Genomic DNA, 21,007 nt, shown 5'->3' on the forward strand with positions numbered 1-21,007 from the left:
TAACTCACATCATGTTTTCTTTTTGTTCTTTATAAATGCTCTATGTGGAATTTATTATCCCCATTGCTTAACTGGAAATAAGAATCAAGACAGGTTAGTAGTCTTCCCAAGGACAGATACACTACAGATGTCTGAACCCAGTCCTCTGTTCTTTCCACCGCTGAGTGCAACATTTTGGGTAGGTGCCTACCAAATACTCCATGATCCTCAGACATGAGCACATGAGCATATTCTGGCTCGCTTGAATATTATGTTCTTTTTTTCATCCTTCCTTGATTCACTTTAATTTTGTTCCCTTATGGAACCAGTAGAGCTGGGTGGTTTTTGTTTGTTTGTTTGATTTTATAGACAACATTTTTCCTAACCAATGTCCTGCAAATATTGAGTTTTATGTCCTTCCAAAGTGTTTAAATTACACCATTCTTACAGTGCCATTTGAACACACTTTTTGTCTTTTCTGGTTTGGTTATGCCGTTCACCAGTTAGAACAAGGGCTTTTATTTCTAGATATACGGAAGAAACATACTTCCAGAGTGTTTTAAGAAAATGTCAATATTTGGTACCTGCCTTTAGGGATAAAGTTTTCATGATTTTTTTATAATTACAAAGTGTTCAAAATCAAGAATTTAGTTTATGAATTCATGAGAGCAAAGGAAAATTCAGCCCCATTTTCAGAACTTTGATTAACTTATAACATATAAGTGATTAATAAATAATTGATAAGTGAATGATTTTTAAAAATACCAATTTTAACATCAAAGTAAAGTTGATGTTATACGATGCTGGTGAGATGCCTCGGCTCACAAACAAATCTGAAAAATGCCAGTTTGCCATGGATATTTGCAAGCAAATATTTTACTCATTTATCTGATCAATATATAATCAATGAATCTATGAATGGCATATTGTCATCAAATATTGAAAAGCAGTTATAATATTAATTTAATATTTGGTTTACACAATAAAGCTGTATTTGTTTCCTGGAGCTTGACTGACATCCTGCTGTAATTATTAATAAGAAGCACCTAAATTCAAGAAAAGACACTTCTTTAGGAGGAAGCATAGTTAATGTACATGTACAATCAGAGTGAGATTTCCTTGTGTGTTTATCTGGGATGTGAAGGGACTTTGCTTCCTGGCATATTATACCTTGGTCAAATTTAGTATCAGAAAACAAGGGCCTTTCTGCAGCACCCTGTGAAGACATCCTGACACTAGCACACAGCAGGCTATGGCCCTGAGCAACTTCATAGGAGAGATCGATTCTTTCCCTAGGTAGCTGCCAAGGTATTACTAGATTTCTTCGCTCTCTAAGAATAGTGAGCTGGGTTTTCAGGATTGTCAAATATCCAGGTGGATTGTTAATGGCAGTCAATGCAGAGACTTCTTTTCAAAGAACTGAGAGACTCTTTGGTATAATTAATGCCACCAAGATATTGCTTTCCATTTGCTTTCTGTTTATTGTTTTTTCTAAGAAAGTTAGGTGTCGGAGCCCACAAGGCTATACAGTGAATGCTCAACTGACAGACCAACAGACAGATCCACGGAAGTGTGTACATTCACATCTACATGGAATAACCCGTTTTGCAGAGTTGTAGGAACACTTGTGTTTTGGAAAAGACACTGTCATATCTGTGTAAACCTTGTGAAACTATGATTCCTCCATTCAAAATGGGATTCATTCCCAGAACACCTGAGCAGTGTAACCTCTGTAAGGGCAACAGAATGACCTTGCTCCATTCCCCCACATCATGAGGACCTGGAGTTTTGACATTCATTCTTTGTTCTAGCAGTCAAATTTACACTGAGTCAATCCCACTAGCAAAGAGACCACACTGAGCAGGAAGGCAGCATGCTCCACATTTGCTAACAGCAAATCTGAGAATTCCCAACGCTGGTTATCACAACAGAAATTAGATGAGGAGAATGGGTAAATCTAGGATTTAGGAATGTTTAGTAACTTTATCTAATGGTTTGGAATGTCAGATACCTCCCCTTGAATGCTGGCTCTTTCCTGGGTCTGGTCACCTGTTCCAGAGTTTTGCTTTGTCAGGTTGTACCTGCCCTCTTTGTGATTTTGGTATGCAAATTATCATTGTCCTTGCCTATAGAATTTCCAACTATGTCTGTAAAAACTAGAAACCTCATGGAGATCAGCCCTGACTCTTACTCTCCTTCTTCTCCTTATTCTTCCCCTCCTCTGCATCCTCTTTTGCTTCACTTTCTCCTCTCACATGGAAAATAAAGAATATGTAGAGGTAATGTATTTGAGTTAATTTTTCACCTTCAGATCCTCGCCTGCCATAGAAATCCAATTCTGAGCCCTGAGGTGGTACTGAGACTGGTACTGAGGACCCCCAACATTCAGGCAGGTTGTAAGATAGGTGTCATGAAAAGCTGTTACAAAATGTGCAACCAAAGTTCAGTCTCTCATAATAGTGGAATGTTGAGGGCAAGGAGACAGCATTTACATAAGACCAATGATGTAGATTCTATAGGGCACTGTTATTTCATGCAAAATAGGCACGGCAGGAAATGTCATGGTTTTTAAAGCTAGTAGGGTAACAGCTTATTAATTGGTCAACTGGTTATATCTCTGTATGAGATCCTAAGAGATTTTAGGTTGACATGTACAGATTCTTGCTGGGGGCTCTTTGAAATTAAATCCAGCCACTTTGAACAACTCAGTAGCTACTTACTTGTTGGGGGCTCTTCTTTTAAGAACTGAGCATTTAGAGTGGAAGGAACTTGAACAAGACAAGGCTCCTACCTTCAAGGAACTTACTTACTGTTCTGTAAAAGTCCTGCAACTTTCAACTAGAGAAAGAAATCTTGTCAAAAGGAAACCAAGTTTATAGAGTAGCACAATTTTAGACAATGTTGGGAAGAAAGTTAAGTGTTCTAATTTCTTTAAATATTCTTCCCCCCTCCAGTTAATTGCAGTCAACAGCTAATTTGATAAAATAAGCTTGTGCATTATTTCTCTCTGGGATTAGTAAAAACTGTTGTCCATTTCCATAGACACAAAGAGAACCTTTCACTCTTTCTGAAACCAGGATGCTTAGGAGAGATTCCTTGCATTAAACCCTTATAAATAAGTCAGCTCTATCGATCACCAGCTAAGGAAACCAAGGATTGCCGAGGCCCATTTGTTTAGTAAAGCACAAATATTAGCATCAGTGTTAAGTGCATGCGCTGGCAAGAATGAATTGCAGATGCACTCGCCCTGGGCTTCAGGGTGCTGCGCTGCTCTTCTGCAATAGAGTGCCTTGAAAACTGACAACTTAAATGCATGGTTGTACCCCCTTAGGGGACACACTGGTCTAGGTAAATAGAACATACTTCGTCGTAAATCATCCTTTCAAAAATGTTTTTATTTATCATATCTCTTCAGCCCCTAGAATTTCTTCCCAATCATCTTGTGCTATTTCCTTCACTCCCTCGAATCTTTCATTCAATCCTTTCTCACAGCTGCCAGCGTGTTTCCTTTTATCGCTCATCAGGAGCATAAGGCAAGTATTCTGAAGCTTGGCACAATGGATGGTCCATGCTGAATAGCTCTTAGAGGCACATCATAGACTGTGGAACAGTGGCCCTCGCCTCTCCCAGTAGAAGCCAGTAGCCTGGGTATCCAGGTTTGGCAAAGGAACAATGTCTGTAGATACTGCCAAATGTGTCCTGTTTAGAAAAATTGCCTCAGTTGAGACGCTCATCTGGGTCAGCTTCCTCAATATCGGTTACCCGCCTCCTTCCCTTCACAGGTTCTGTGTGAATGATTTTAAACTTCCCTTCAATGAAATCTGTATGTCACTCCTGTACCCACAGAGGTCCAGTGACGACTTCCCTTAATATTCCAGGCCTGTGCTGACTTCACCTTTTCTTTTCTGTGTACTTTTTAAAGCAAGTACTGACATGCACAAGCTAACAAAGCAGTCCAGAAGGGCTTTGAAAAACAAGTTGTCTGCTCCATTGCTCTGCTGTCATCTCATAAAAGGTTTTTAGTTTATCTGTAGCAGTTTCTCCACAAATATAGTACATTTATCATTCGTTTGACCTACCAAAACACAGAGATGTTTATAGTCATTTATTTGACCTACAAACACTAGGTAATATCTAGACAATATTGATTCTTGCTCTGTTTGGGAGATATTGTAACACAGTTGTATAATTTGCCTTTCTGACACTTATCCTTCCAGTTTTTTATGTTTAGCTAATTTTAGTCCTTTGAGGAAATATTTCAAAAATAAGTTATTATTGGTCAATTGGCTTCCCAGATGATAATTTTATACCCCTGGAATGTGAGACTAGAGACTCAGGAGATAATCTTTCAGCCTTTCTAGTAAATTGAAAACTTTCCCTTTACCCCTTCCTCTAAATGCATTTCTTCTCAATTATGTTTTTGTTTGTAGTGTGTTGAGACTGTAAGCTTAAAAAAAAGTTTTTGTTCACATTTCAAAAGGCACAATTAGACTCGATACCGCTGAGAAAAATGAATGCCCCCCTTTTTTCTTTTCTAGGATAATTTTTTAGTCTTTTGTATTAGGTTTTACTAAATCAGGTCATGAACACATACAAACCTCTTAATCTTGGTGGCTTGCAATGTATTAGCTCTGGGCTGACCATAACTTGGTCAAGTTGTGTGTTTTGAAGTCTTTGTCTAGATTAAAGAAGTAGCTTGTCCTGGGAATGTTCAAATCTTTTTCTTTTTTTTATTTTCGAGACAGGGTCTCTGTAGCTTTTGGTTCCTGTCCTGGAACTAGCTCTTCTAGACCAGGCTGGCCTTGAACTCACAGAGATCTGCCTGCCTCTGCCTCCCAAGTGCTAGGATTAAAGGCGTGCGCCACCACCGCCCGAATCTTAATAATAGAAAGGAATATGGGGGACCAGTGCTCAGTGACACTTAAAGCTGCTTAGACATTGAGTATACCAGTGCTAGTTCACCACAAATGGAGAGGGAAATGGTCCCTACCATTTTCTTCTATCATCCACCCCCCCCCCAAACACCCAAGCAGGGCCTTTGAGAGACCAACCTTGTGGAGAGAAACCTTGAATAACTAGAATCAACAATAGAGCACACCACATTTTATATGAATTCCAGGACTTTTTCCTTATTCTTGGCTTTTTGAACATTTTCGATGGTGTGTGCAGTTTTTAAGCCATTCAGTATTCTGAATGCTCCCAAATGCTTCTTATGTCAAAGGTTTCTCTGATTATCTTTTAAATAGTTTCTTCCTGTTCTTCATTCTTCCTAAAAGGCAAAACACCTGAATTGTTTTTATAATCTGCTCTATGCTTTATTTTAGTAATATACTTAATTGTTTCATTGTATGACATTTTTCCAGGCATATGCACTTGAAAAGATTTGTAAAATTTTAATAAAAATTATTTTTACTCAAAGCATTTGCTCATGCTTTAAGAATATAAAATGATCTTAGACTTCTCTGAGCAGAATAATTGCCTGCTTTTCTTCTGTGCTTATTGCTGAGCTCAGAGCTTTACATACGTCTGGCAAACAGTAAATCTTTAGACTGAGGACTGGACGCAGGGACTTCTACATCCTAAGCAACCACATAACCACTGGGCCACATTCCCAACCTGAGTGGTTGGATTGTGTGAAAGCCAATCTTTCTGTTTTTCAGTTATCTGTTTCCTTCACGATGAACTTCTCTGTTTGTCTTGGTTTTCGTCACAAGAGTTTCTGACTCGAATGGGCTTGTGGGATGGTAGTACTATGTTTGTTTAGTGTGTGTGTAGCTGTTTAGTGGGCTCAATTCTTAGCACTGCTTTAAAAATCCTGTCTTTTGGCTATGTCAATAAATCACTATCAGAGCACATGCTAAACATACACGAGGCTCTGGGTTCAGTCCTCAATTAACAAGAAAGTAAAATGGGGAAGAAAGTGAAAAAATATTTTTAAAAGTAGTCATTATTTTATTTTATGTGTATGTGTGTGTGCCTGCGCCTGAGTGTTTTGTGGGTATTACATACATACAGGAGTTAGTGGAAACCGAAGAGGGCACCGATGCCTAGAACTGGAGTTAAAGTGGGCTGTGAGCTGCCTTGTTGGTGCTGAGATGCAAACTGCGGTCCTCTTCAGGATCAATAAACACTCTCAACTAGTGACCCAGCTCTTCAGCCCTCAGGAATTACTGAGGAGAGGTTCTGCAAGGGAACCTTTACTTTAGAGAATGCCATGTCAGGTGATGGCTGTCTGCACTGCAAGAATGCAAAGACTGCACTTCGAAACTCTGCTATATTCATGAGAGTCTGATCTTTGCCAAGAACCAGCAACGTTTTTTTGTCTGAAGACATAATTGCCGGTTGATACCCACCTGTGGCAGCAACCTAGGGACTCTAATAAAATCTATACCTCTCTTTCTGGAGCCCATTAGGAAATGAAAATATATTGGCATTTCTATAAGGTTGTAAACTTCCCATACTTTCTCATTCCTATTGCAAGAGAAATCCCAGACAACCCTTTATTTAGTAAACGTAATAATCAAGTTGGTTTAGCTTCTCTATACTCCTTTCCAATATCATTGTGAATGTTAAATGATTTGATGAAGGACCCTAGAGCTCAGATTTCTAAGCCTTTTTAATTGAAAATTAAAGGTAGTTCGAAGGCTGAGTAAACATATATCAACAGAAATATATATTTAGCTGGAGTACAGCTCACTAAAGTACCTTACTCTAGGATTTTATATATGTCTATGTATTCCCGTTTCAGATTTTAAATTCTGGCCAAGTCTTACTCCACTGGTCTTGTGATTTACTGATAATTTTATAGTCTGAAAGGTGCTGCAAAGCCTGGTCGTGAGAAGGGAATAAGAATGTGCTCTGGGTTTTCACATAAATGTCACCAACCCTCCATGCTAAAGGCATTAACTTTACTTTTTAGCATTACATTTAAAAAAAAAATAAGAGTCTATGTATAGGTATTTAACACAAATCTTAGCAAGATTTGTTGTCTCCAAAATGAAAACTTAGAAAAAAGCCACAAAAATTAAACCGCAGAAGCGATCCAGTAATTGTTTAGTGCAGTAATATGTCTGGGTTGTCTGTTGTTCTCATGTGGATATTCTGTGGTCAGTAACATCTGTTTTTTTTATTTTTATTCGTTTTTATTGATTTTATTGAGCTAAACATTTTTCTCTGAAATTTGCAGACAAATGGATGGAGCTAGAAAACATCATTTTGAGTGAGGTAACTCAGATCCAGAAAGACAATTATCATTTATAGTCACTCATAAGTGGCTTTTAAACATAAAGCAAAGAAAACCAGCCTACAAATCACAATCCCAGAGAACCTAGGCAACAATGAGAACCCCTAAGAGACATAATCATGGATCTAATCTACATGGGAAGTAGAAAAAGAGAAAAGCATCTGTTTATTATGGCATTAAATTTAAAACATATTTCAAAGACCTTCTATCAAATAATTTAACCTTTACAGCTCAACTTCATTCATCCTATGTTCAGAGATCTCTCTAAAGATGGCTGTAGACAGCTTCAGGACAACAATCCAGCGAAACAGCTGATGCTCAGCTATGCCAAAAGTCTCACCATGGAAACCTGGCATCTCTGTGAAGAACTTTATAGATTAGGTTAATTGATAGAGGAACACCCACCTTTGATGTGATACTGTTATGCCCAGATCACGGAGTTCCCCCAAAACCAACCAGGAGACCGAGTCCTGTATGTAAAATTTTTACACAGGTTTGCAAACTCAGTCTTCTCTGTGTGTCCAAGGTATTGGAGTGATCAGAGAGCTCCAAGCTCAATTGGGGTTGGGTTTTTGTAGTAGCAAAGGTGAGGGGAGGGATTTCTAAGGTTCCGGACCCCTGATTGGCTGACATTTGTCTAGGAGTGTCCTGGTGAAAAGGGATGGGTGTGTGCTGGCAGGTGATCCTATCTACAATGGTTGGAATGGTAGAAATTTCATTTGAATGGTCTGTTCCTTGGTGGTGCCTGGGTAGTCTCAGTTTGTGGTCTTTCTTGGAACAGGGGCAAACTCTTGAGAGTATGACCTCTATTGAATTTGTCACGGCTGGGTCCTACAGTACAATTCTGTGGGTTGGAGTCCTGGTCTGGATAAACAGGAGGAAGCGAGCTGAGTATAAGCTTTCATTTCTCCCTGCTTCCTGACTGAAGGTGCAATGTGACCAGCTGTCTTAGGCATTGACTGCCATGCTATGCCATCATGATGAGCTGTATCCTTGAACTATGAGTCAAGTTTCCTCCTTCAGGTAGTTTTGTTAGGTAGCTTTTCATAGCATCAAGAGAAATAACAGATCGGCTAAATATTTGATGAAAAATAGAGTCTGCCACACTATCATAAGTTTAATTGGGCACTTGTTCTTTTGGGCATAAAAAAGCATTTAACATCAACAATGACTAAAATCAATCAATCAATAGAACAAACAAACAAACAAAAAACCCAGGGTATGTGCAGTTTTTAAATTCAAGAAACAGAATTATGTATTCAAAGCTGCTTTAAAAAAAACAAAACTAGACACAAAGGCAATGAATTGTAAATAAGAAATACATTTTAGTGAAATGACCTATGACTGAAACTCTGAACGCACCCATAGTTAATATCAATTGATTATGTGTATCATAAACGAGGATTTGTTTGCGACTATTGTCCGAAGAATGGAGTACTTTTCATGGTGCTCAAAAGTTGCACAAAATGCAGTATTAAGTGAATTCTGCCATGCTAACTGAAAAAGGTTTTAAGTGTTAGTGTATGCAAAAAATACTCTTAGTAAAGCATTGCATTATTTTTTCATCATACATTGGGCTTGGGAGAAAGATGGGTTTTCATAGTTAGTCTCAGTCTTTGCAAAAACGTATTGTTGAATACACTCTAATAGCCACACAAATAATTACAGACTGCAGTGTCGTATAACTTCGTTAACTCGGCAAAGGAAAAATAGCAATATTTTTATTTTAAATGTCAGCTTCCTCCTTACTGCTCTGTGCACCCTAATGTCTTTACTGTCTATACTAACTTTGGGCTCCAAGACCTTTACTTGGAAATCCCTTCCTCTAATTTCTTGTGACACACAGTGCTTAAACCCCCAAGAAATGTGAGGTGAAGCAGAGAGAATTCCTGCAGACTGCCCTGCTATATGCAGAACATTCATTTACATTATTCATTAGATAAGAGGGCTGATTTGCATCTCATTCTGGTTTTCCTCTTTAGGTGAAGAAGTGCCAGAAAATTCTCCACATTTCCACAATATTTTATGTTAGCAATAATTATTAAGGGAGCCAGGCTTGACTATTGTCTTAGATTTCATCCTGTTCATTTGCAGTTTCTCTAAATCTAAACAAGCAAACAAACAAAAACTCCCAAACTCTAAATATTTTAAACTCCTAAACCAATGTGCATTTCCTTCTTTGTGTTTAAGATATTTGAAGCTTTAACATTTGATGATAGATCTGAATGCATAAATGTATTTTATTGAAATGCAAAATGAGACATTTATGATTTGTATCTAACATTAGGAGCTGGAAGGGGGAGGAAGTGGGAGAAACAAGTATAGTCCCAAGTACAGCATTTATGAGTCGCTAAATCTCATTTGAGAGAGATTTCTAGCAGAAGTTTGCCACAGTTTAGAAGGCACCACCAGTAACAAACCCTTGTTGATGGCCATATCTGAGTCTTGAAAGATTGCTATGTATCTGATTTTATTAATTGCCTTCCAGATTAAGATTATTTCATGAAACCTGTAGCTTCATAACCTGTAGCCTATAAAAATACAATTATTGGTGTTCTACTGTATGTGGAACTCAGTACTGCCCCCTAGAGTTCCCGTGTGGAGTATGAAATAATAATTAAATGCTTGGTTTATTTTATGCTCTATAGTTTCAATTTCCCATGGTTCTATCAACTTCTAAGCATTTAGCTGGTGTGGGAGGTCTTTCTGTCTATGTGTTGCTTTCATTGGTTAATGAATAAAGAACTTGCTTTGCCTATAGCATGGGAGTAGGAAGGCGGAGTTGGTGAAGCCATGGAGCCACTGGAGATAGAAGTGCTGAAACTTTGCTGGTAGGCCACGACCTCATAGTGATATACAAATTAATAGAAATGGGTTAAATTAATATGTAAGAGTTAGCCAATATGAAGCTAGAGCTGATGGGCCAAGCAGTGATTTAAATAATATAATTTCTGTGTGGTTATTTTGGTTCTGGGCGGTCGGGACAGACAAGCAGCCTCCTCCAACACTTAACATTTTCAGATACACAAGCATTTATTAAATGGCTTCCATTGGATGTCTGGTTTTTTAAGAAGTAAACAACACAGAAGACCCTGATCCATAATTACACGTTCAGTTGGAACCACTGACCTGTTCACAAAAAGAAGCAGGTTGCTCCCTGCTGCGGCTTAAATATGAAATGGTATTCGACTGAAGCCACAACATTCCAAACTGAAAGGGTTCCAATGACACAGAAATGACCTTTAACCCAGAATCATACTTTCTGCCATGCTGGGGTGGTTTATTTTTCCGAGAAATTTCCTGCAATTTGCACACTGCTTTCATCAACTCAGGTCACAGAGGAGTGAACTGGTCTTTCCCTCTGCTGTGCTCTGACTCCCCGAGCCTCTAATTCAGTGGCAGAGGGAATTGTTATGCCCTGATCCCCGAAGTCCCCGAAAACCCCTCAAGGAGACAGAGTCCCATATGTAAAAGCAAAGAAAATAAAGAGCCTTTATTTTATTCAAGTTTGCAAACTCAGTCTCTCCACATGGCCAACGTATTGGAATAAACGGAGAGCCCTGAGCTCAGTTAGAGTTGGGTTTTTATAGTAGTAAAGGTGGGGGTGAGGGTTTTTTGAGGTTCAGGACCTTGATTGGCTGCCATCTGTCTAGGAGTGTGCTGGCAGGTGATCCTATCTAAAATGGTGGGAATGTTAGGCATTTCTTTTGGATGCTCTGTTCATGGGTGATACTCAGGTAATCTCAGTTTGTGGCCCTTCCTGCAACCAGGTATTGCTTCAGGGTAAACTACTGAGACTCAGGCCTCCATCAAACTTATCGATGGCTGAGTCCCGCTCCAGCAGGTGATAATGGTTGGAAATAAAGAACTTCCTTTGGGTGGTCTGCTTCTATTTAGTTTAACTTGTCTGGCTCCTATAGGAATCACATTAGAAATTTATTACATGGTCGTCTTTCACCCAAATGCTGCTTGTTCTTACTGATTCCTCTGTAGCTAGCTAACAGTTTTACAAAATGACTACCTCTTCTTTTCCTGGCTGTATCTGGCACATTGAGGTGTTTAAGGTCTCTTGGCATCCCCATGGGAACACCATTTTGAAATAGTTCTCATTTGCATTGGACGGCAACTAGAATCTCTACCAAGATTTCACTGTTGGCAAGTGATCAGATCAAATTCAAATTCGTTTTTCTTTTTCCCCAAGGGTAATGTGCCTGCAAGGGTAATGTATTTTTTTTTTACTTTAAACACTCATACATTTTCAATGAATAAAGTTGTCTTTTACATACCTTAACGAGGTCAAACAGTGTTCTTTCAAAGTAACAACTATGAGCATTAATTTTTTTGGTCATTTTATGCTGAATTGTGCTAACATTGCATGATTCTTTCATCCGAAGACCATCAATCTGCTTTTGTTAATGTCAGAGTTGCTTCTATGGTTTATAAAAATGTCACTGGGGGAAGACATGTTGTGACTTTAGGATCCTGAATGAGTTGAGTTGAGGGATTGCATTTGAAATTCATATATATATTTCACAGTTAACGTGGCCAAAGACAACTAGGAAGCCTACTCATGCCTTTTACACTCTCTTCTCCCTCCCAAAACTATTACTGATCATCCAACAAATGGTATCACTATTCGGCACCGCGATTCACTGAACAAGTCAGCTACAAACCTATCCCTTTCTCTGGTCCCCATGGCCATATTGTTATTGTTGTGTAAAAAGACTGCAACAGTGTCATAAGGCTAAAAGGAATATCCAGAATATCAGGAATCAGTGTAGTAGCCCTTAGAAAATACAGTCACCCCTGCTTATCCTCCCATTCTTTCCACATGTTGGAGTTCAGGATACCCACAATATCATCTTTTCTCTTAAAGTCTTGGGTGTTCCCATCCAAAGTGTTGCTGGAGCTGTTTACATACAGAACTTCAGCATGATTCTTCTTAATCTTTCAAGAGTTGGGACCAAAATATTCCAATTATCTGTCTCCTGTACACCCAACATGCAATGGAGTGCAGTACAGAACAATTGCATTCTCATTCACAATATGGGAGACACTGAAGACACAGCAGCCATGGGCAAACCACGCTTTTGAAAACCAATTGTTGGCCGTTTTTTATAAAACGCTCAAAACTACTCTCTAGAGGATGCTTTTCCTGACCAGTGGATTCCCCTTCCTTTTCCAGTATTTGTGCTCCCTGGCTTCTTTTCCACAAGTGGCTCAGGGTTGGAGATGGGTAATTTTGTCACTTGCTTCAAGTTCAGCTTAGTTCACAGAATCAGAGACACCCACCCCCTTCATTGTATGATTTTCCTATTCCCTTAAGCCCAAGTTTATCAAATTCTTTTAGAAAGATTGGGACTTCATATCTGTCTATGTATAAGTCTACTCTATTAGACAAAAGACACCCCGTAGATATTTTTAGTGTGAGCCTTTTTCTATCATAGGCTTCCTGTGTGCCGCTGTGGGCATCAACCCTTAAGAAGCTTAGTTGCTTATTGATTTAAAAGGCACACTCTTAAATTCTGACAACTCTGTGTGTGTCTGAAGGGTTTATGAGGTGCCACCTTAAATCTTTCTGATGCTTTAGTGGTGGGTTTTACAGTTACGTTCTTGTAACGTCGAGACAGTTTCCTAACAAGTCCAGCATTTGAATTTTGCATTGTGGCTCTTTCTCTCTTTCGAGACTCTTCTGTTTCAGAACACCGAACATGTAAGGAACACTGGTTTTGCTTTGGTTCTTTGTTTTGTTTTTCCAAACCCATCAAGGTAAAATCTCCTTTACATTTTTTTTGACTAAAAATTGAACACTTTCAAGTGTTAAAGGAAACAGTTTGGTCCATTGAGAATTGTACTTACACAAAACTCACAGGCTTGGGGCTAGAGAGATGGTTCATCTGATAACAACATATACTGCCCTTGCTGAAGATATTAATTCAATTTTCCTAACACCCAAATAGGATGGACCCTTTCAGCATCGACGGACACCAGCACACACGAGCATGTTGTATCCCTGCCCCAATGCACACAATTGAAAATATCTCCACCAGCTTATGTTCACATTTTCATATCATTGACGCCAATGAAGTTCTTAAATATTTTGTCTCTATATAGCAATGTCAAGTTCAAGACTGTAATCCTTCTAAAGGCTTCAGAGATGAATCCTTTCTTGAAGTTCCTAGCATCTACTGGTTTCCTGGTAATCCTCCGAATTCTTTGATTTGCAGCTTCGTCCCTTCAATGTCAGTCTTTCTTATCACATGGGCTTCTTCCCTCTGGGTGTATCTATGTCATTGTGTCCTTTCCTCTTCTCATAATCACACAGACAGATTATCATTACAACTTGTCCTAATTCAGTGCATTTTTATTAACTATTTGCATCTGCAGAAAACTTAATGGTTTATTCTGAGACTTAGGCCAATGTGATTTTTTTTTTGGTGGAATATTATTCAGGTCAGTCCAAGGTCAGATGCTCATGACTGAACCTTGAAGATTTGCACAGCCTAGTTTATATAAGACTGGTGGAGTCTCAGTCACACCAACTGTTCAAAGGAGGACAATTTGACTGAGCTTACAGATGGGAGATTTCCGATATCATATTTAGTGAACATGAAGTATTACAGTCACCTTTGAAAATTTTACCACACCTTTATCTAGTTCATGATCAAAATCAATTGACTCTACTTGAAAATGTATCTGAAATCTGTTCGCTTATTTCCTTGTCACCTAGACATGCAAAATAACACCATCTTTCATGTGAACGATGACACTTGATCTTTCTCCATCTGCTTTTGAGTTTTAAAACCTTTATTTATTTTTATATATATAAATGTTTTGCCTGCATTATGTACGTGCATTATATTCATTTCTGGTAACCATGGAGGCTACAGAGGATGTCAGAGGCCCTGGAACTGGAGTTAACCACAATTGTGAGTCATCATAGGGGAACTGGCAATTGAATCTAGGTTTTCTGGAAGAGTGGTCAGTGTTCTTAACCATTGAGCAGTCCCTTCATCCGTCTAACCTCTTTAATTTGGCCATTCTAACCCATTCAGTACCACACTGAAGGGAGAGAGCTGTTAAAACCATGAATTCAATTGGTTGTTATCATTTCTCTGGTTGAATCTCTCTGGGGACTTTCAGTTGCTTAGAGAATGAAACCCAGGTATGTCCCATTGTCCTTAGTGGCAACTGCATGATCTCTGCCTAGCTCTTTCGTTTTTCTTTCTTTTAAGAAAGTCTTTCCTTCCTTATGCTTGACTTCTTTGGCCATTCAATCATCCTAATAGTTTCTGAACCGAGAACATTTGTGACTATTGTCTTTTGCCTAAGAAATTCTTCTCTTGCTTCTCCATCAATAATATACTTGGTATACTGTAGGTTTCATCTTAAATATTATATTTTAATAAAAATAATGATAATTTTTAAAAATTAGTTCAAAAATAAATGCCAGGTCATGGAGTTAGATATTCTATTCAGAGGAGTTTAGGGATGTTAAACCATGTTTTCAGAGGCAAATTGCTAGCACATAGTCTGTGTAACCTGTATCATGCACTGTGGAGTTCAGAATTTACACCCTTGACTGTCTTTCTCTTGAGACTGCCCTCTGAACCACTGTAGTCTGCAGCTCTCTAAGGGAGGCCTGTCTCGTGTGTTATCCTGTTGCACCACGTGCTTCTTTTCTCCACTTTGTTTTTTACTTTGTATCATCATCTTTTGGGTGGAACAAAGCATTACTCATTTACTTCCTGTTCTTTTCACTAGATTAAGGTGAGTGTTGTTTTACCTTCCAACACCCAGCATAACATGTGGCATACAGCAGGCATTCAATAAATATTGGAAGAATGGGGATTGGAGGAAAATTAAACATTCTTCTTTGAATTTTTACACCCTTACTTTAGCTAATTTTAAGACTCAATCAGCCGAACAAGATTACAGGACCCCTGAATCAAATACTAACATATCTCTGAACAAATGAATGAACGAATGCAGCTCGTCCTCAGTAGCTGGTTTCCACAAAGGCAGGGCTATTTCCCTTAATCCACGGGTCCTTGTACTTTTAACTTAGACTGTATAGATGAGCATAGCTGTCATCGGGGCTGCACAAGGACAAGGAAGAGTTAACACTGTCTGAGTTACTAAATATCTCCAGCAATGTAGTGAGAGTCAGCGAGACCAGATACTGTCATTTCTTCATCTTTTTTTCACTGCCTCAGGTGTTGGCGAGGACACATGATTCAGAAGCAAGGGCAGAATGACTTTGTTTTACCCTTTCCAGAGAAAAGATGGACAGGATTGGAGCAAAAAAAAAAAAAGACTGAAAAGAGAGCAAGAGAAAGAAAAGCCATTAATATTTCATATTATGCCGAAAATGCTTGATTATAGCTCTGGCTAGGAGGAGAAATTTCCTTGAGACTATTAGATTTTTATTGCATGTCCAGACAAAGGGCTGATTTATAAGTAATCTGATTGTTTACCTCCATGCATAATAGGGAATGGGAGAAGAATTCTTTTAAAAGCATTTGCCACTTAGCATTCATGACAATATTTTATTTGGTAATTCCTACTTAGGAAAGTAAAGGCTCCTTTTCTTCTTCAGCAGACCTGTGGTTCTGATGGCTGTGAGTCCACTAACAGATCTGAATGAACTCCAGGGACTTGGTGGGCGTGTCTGCTGCCTTTCTCATCATAGTGTCAAATTCTTGACAAAAGCAATTTGGGCTCACAGTTCAGAGGTAGACAGTCCGCCACAGCGGTGAGGATAGAAAGGCTTGGCTCACCAACCAAAAACCAAAGACGAGAATCTTCAGGGGTTGACTCAATATCTCCCTTTTCTTTCCATGTTCAATCTGGAACTCCGGCCCCTGGGATGGTACAGACCTTGCTCAGGATAACTTTCTCAGTTAAACCTCTCATAGACACACCTATAGGTATGATACATGAGAACTCCCTGGCATTCCTTAATCTATTCTTGCTAGAAATTGAAATTAAACATCCCAACAGTGTAGCTCAGTGATAAGAGTATCTGCCTAGCATGTGCAGAGCCATGAGTTCCATCTCCAGAGCCAGTAAAACATAAATCAAAAAAAATCACTTAGGGGTTGGGGAGACTGGTCAATTAATGACGTGTTTGTCTTAAAGCATGAAAACCGGAGTTCAATTCCCAGGACTCCTACAAAGATGTCAATCAGGTGTATGGCATACACATATAATTCAGCACTGGGAAGGATCCCCAGAGCTCACTGACCAGCTGGTCTTATGTAATTCATTAGCTACAGGCCAGGGAGAGAGTCTGTCTCTAAGGAGGTAGAGAGAGTTCCAGAGGATCAAAGCCAAGATTGTCCTTTTGCCTCCACAAACACAAGGAAACACTTGCAAACCCACGTGTACCTACATACACATATGCACTTACACACACATGAACGCACACATGCACAGTGCCTATATGAGAAATAGAAACATCATAAGGAGCCTTGTCTTTATTAGGCTGGTTATGAAATTCAGGCAACTGTTAACTGACTACAGCATCAGGATGATGGGTCAAGGCTGACATCTGGATGTCTTATCCCAGGCATGGCCAGGATGTAGCACGTCTTTCTTTTCACTGATAGGTTTGTTCCTTGGTCCCTGGTGCTGCAGTCCTTCCCATTGTGCATAAGTAACATGTTGTATGACGGGCATTCACTTGGGAGCTTGAATGAATAAATTCTAAAATGTCCTCGTTGCTAGCTCTGGAATCCAGAGTTTTAAAAGTGCATGTGCAATTAATTTTGCTGTAGAATTTTAGATTAACACCAGGAGAATGCCTTTCCGTTTATAAATGTTCAGGTGTGACCCTAAAGAAAACAGAAGCCACTTTTCTTCAAAGCACATGAATAATATTGGAGTAAGACTGTCTCAGTGGGAGACAAAAACATTACATTTGTGTCTCTGGGTAATCTATCCTTTGGTTAATGGACCGAGAACCCTCCAGACAGTTCACAAATCCACATAACAGAGCAGATTTTTGCATTAGGATTCCTGACGTTTGCTGAAAAACGCACAAAATCAGATTCAGCCAGAGTTCCCTATTGATTACAAACGTGAGGATCAAGAGGAAGTTAGTCCACCCAAGGCAGCCTTCATTTAAATTTAAAATCGTCCTTCCTAGTGATCTCATTTTGAATAGTGGCATAGAAATCAATTGAATTTGCAAGGGTATTAACTCTATCTCATTTGAGGGGGCTTCTCGTCAATATAAGAAAGAGTGAGTGCTGTTTTGAGTCATATTTGGGGGCTTCAAAAGAGGGTGTTTCCAAAACAAAATAAAACACCTTTTCTAGGAGGAGCATAAGCAGCTGGTATTCCTTATAAAAGAAGTGTGAATGAAAATGCCCAGCCCTGTCAAATTATTCCCCACTCATCCCTCAGTTTTGTTCTCTAGCATAGTAGATTATACGATGGGTAGGCTCATAATGTTTTGATTTTTAAAATATTATATTCTCAAAATCATTCTAAGTGTACAGTTAGTTGGCCATCATCTATGGCATCAGAACTATATAGCTCAACTCTGTACAATAGATGGTTTTAGTTTAAATGCACCCGACAACAAGGTGTTCTAAGTGTTCTGCGAAAGAAGGAATAAACAGGTATGCCCAGCAAGTCAACAGTTACAAATGATTTCGTTGTGTTTCGGTGTGGCTTCCACAAACAGGAGGTACCAATGCTCACAGCAGCCTCAGTGAAAAAAGCTAGAGGTAGGGACAGCCAAAAAAGTCCACCTAAAAAGATGACTGGACAAATGTGATGTGTACACAGAATGGACCATGGTTTATCCTTAAATGAAATGAAATTCATATACAGATTTCCATGCTATGCCAAATAAAGTACTCACAAAATAAAACAATGTGTGGTGCTACTCATATGAACTCCACTGTCATCCGTTACATAAGATAGAAAGTTAAGTGGTAGGTTTTAGTTGGAGTATATTAGGTGATATTTTGAAGTTATTCTTTAAATCATTACATGTATTTATGTAATATGTATGTGTGTACATGCGTGTGCATATGCACAAACGTGTGGTCAGATGACGACTTGCAGGTGCTGCTTCTTTTTTTCCATCATGTGGGTTTCATCCAGGGACTGAACTCAGGTTGTCTGGCTTGGTAGCAAGCATGTTTATCTCCTGAACCATCTCTACGGCACAAGGAGTTATTGTAAACGGGTATGGAGTCATGTTTAGAAAAGTAAAAACCTTAAAAATTAAATTTAGAGTGAGATATTGGCAATGACTATATAATAGTACAAATGTATTCAATTCCACTAAGCTATATACTTAAACTTTTGTGTTATATACACTTTACCACAAAGAAAAGCAATACAGAATAAGAATGACGGAAGCAAAATGTCTTGAAAGAAGCCAAGAATTCAGGAACATTTTTGTGTACCATATAGTACTTTGTATGTCTGACTTCTCCTGTGTGCTACTGGCTTCCTGCATGGCCATGCTTGTTCAGAGTGCTTCTTATAAAAAACTGAGTGCGATCTTTTCACAGTCTTTATCCCAATAACTGGCAGGAGTCTTCTCAAAACCTGATGGCAGCCGGGCGGTGGTGGCGCACGCCTTTAATCCCAGCACTCGGGAGGCAGAGGCAGGTGGATCTCTGTGAGTTCGAGGCCAGCCTGGTCTGCAAGAACTAGTTCCAGGACAGGAACCAAAAGCTGCAGAGAAACCCTGTCTCGAAAAATAAAAAACAAAAACAAAAACAAAAAAAAAAACAAAACCCCTGTTGGCCCCAGAATCCCAATTGTGGATCTAAATTGTCAGTATGGACATTTTTACTGTTGTTTTCTTACCAACATAGTCCCTACCATCCTCTTGCCAAGTCGCCTAACCCTAGAGACACTTGTATTATCTATTGCCTTGGGATTGTCTTTTCTTTTTCATATATTTTCTCTGTTTTGAACCCATCTTTCCCTATCTTGTTAAAAACTGTAAGATACAAAGCTTTCCCAGTGCACAAAGCTATCCCTGTGCAGGTGCAGTAGACTTTGGTACAATTGCCATTCCTTATGTGTGTGTACCTTGGGTATGCCTGGAAATTACGAGAGATGCCATGGGATTTGACTTTAATGTTCATTTTTATTCAGTTGGCTCACATTATACAGTAAAACCTGACTGATTCTGAGTAATGATAAAAGTTAGATGACTGCTTTCTCGAAAAAAAGAAAAAGAGAATCATTGACTAATGTTGGAAATAATTAAATTTTCTTTCTTTTGAATTTCATAAACAATGTAAACAGACAAATAGGTAAGATGTGATAAGCTACAGAAGAAATATAATTCAAAATACACTAGTATGCAAGTGAACTAAATGCCCTTGAACAAACACACATCTTTTGAGTACTGGGTAAATTGCAGTCAAAAAAAAAATGTCCCTTGTTCGAGAGACTTGTAGCCTTTCTTTGATTTGGTAGAACTTTCTCCCACAATGCTTTTCTGTCTTCTTACCTCCCTTGGAAAGCCTTCTGCAATTTCTTCATCCTCAATGTGGTATTATTTTCTCTCGTGGTTCTTCTCCTTTGTTGTCTTTCTAACACAATTCCCTGATTCATCTAACTACTGTCTTTTCTTCAACTTCAACTGTTTTTTTATGATCAACAACCCTGGATTCCTAGCTGCCACCTGAACATTGTCGTATGATAATAAATTGATATTTTAGTGATTTCACCTGAGCCTGGCCCTTTTCCCCTTGTTGCCTGCTTTTGAGATGACCTACAAGTTCTAGTCGGGAGCCCCTCTTTACTACACTAGTAGCAATGAAATAGCTTATATTATTGAGCTTGCTACCTTCCTTCCCTCCCTCCCTTTCTTTCCCCTTTTTTCTCTTGCCCTCCTTTTCTTCCATCCTTGATGTGGGAGTGTCATATATCAATCTGTTGATTTCATTGTTTAAGCAATAAAGAAACTGCTAGGCCCATTTGATAGGCCCACCCTTAGGTGGGTGGAGTAAACAGAAGGGAAGGCTGGGAGGAAGAGGAAGTGAGGTCAGACTCCACAGCTCTCCTCTCCGGAGCAGACGCAGGAGAGACGCCATGCTACCCGCTCCAGGGAAGACGCATGCCATGCCCCAGCTCCGACCCAGGATGGACTTAGGCTAGAATCTTCCCGGTAAGCGCACCTAGGGGCGCTACACAGATGATTAGAAATGGGCCAGAGCAGTGTTTAAAAGAATACAGTGTCCGTGTAATTATTTGGGGCATAAGCTAGCCGAGATGAGCCAGGCGGCCTGGTGGCGGGGACACAGCCCCACCGCCCCCTATTACTACAAATGACGCCCAGACGTGTGGCTGAGTCCACAGAAAACCTGAGAAGGCTTAAAAATAAGGGAGAGAGAGTTTAACACAGATTTTTGCTGTTTGTTGGTGGCGTGCTGTAGAGAGATTTCCTGATTCGGCAACAGCAGCAGAAAAAACGCTGTGTCATTTCAAAGTGTGGCTTCCTGGGGCTGTGCCGCCAGTGAAAACTCTGGACTATGTTTGTGTTCCCGCTTGGGATCGGAAGGAGAGTGCTCTGAGACCTTGACGATGACTCAGAGCTCCCCGCCTGCTCCTGGGAAGAAGGCAGAATCAGGCTTAGGCAGGCGGAAGAGCATGGCGGATTCCTGCCGCCATACAGGGATGTGTTTTCAGACTGCGCAGTGCTCTGCGAGTCAGATTTGGATGTTACTTGGATGAAAAGAATTTCTGTGCTGCACGCTCAGTCTCAGAATTAAAGTGCTGAGTGCCGCTCCTACCTGGTAGCCC

The 21,007-nt window shown here is 39.5% G+C and overlaps 1 protein-coding gene across 7 annotated transcripts in view; it reads left to right on the forward strand.

The window, feature by feature from the left end:
- The window catches only part of Ntng1 (netrin G1), a 337,207-nt gene that overhangs the window by 36,099 nt on the left and 280,101 nt on the right, over positions 1-21,007 (forward strand). The gene's annotated exons all lie outside the window — the stretch shown is intronic.

This window comes from Microtus pennsylvanicus, chromosome 7 (genome assembly GCF_037038515.1).
Source record: "Microtus pennsylvanicus isolate mMicPen1 chromosome 7, mMicPen1.hap1, whole genome shotgun sequence".
NCBI classification, from domain to species: domain Eukaryota; kingdom Metazoa; phylum Chordata; class Mammalia; order Rodentia; family Cricetidae; genus Microtus; species Microtus pennsylvanicus.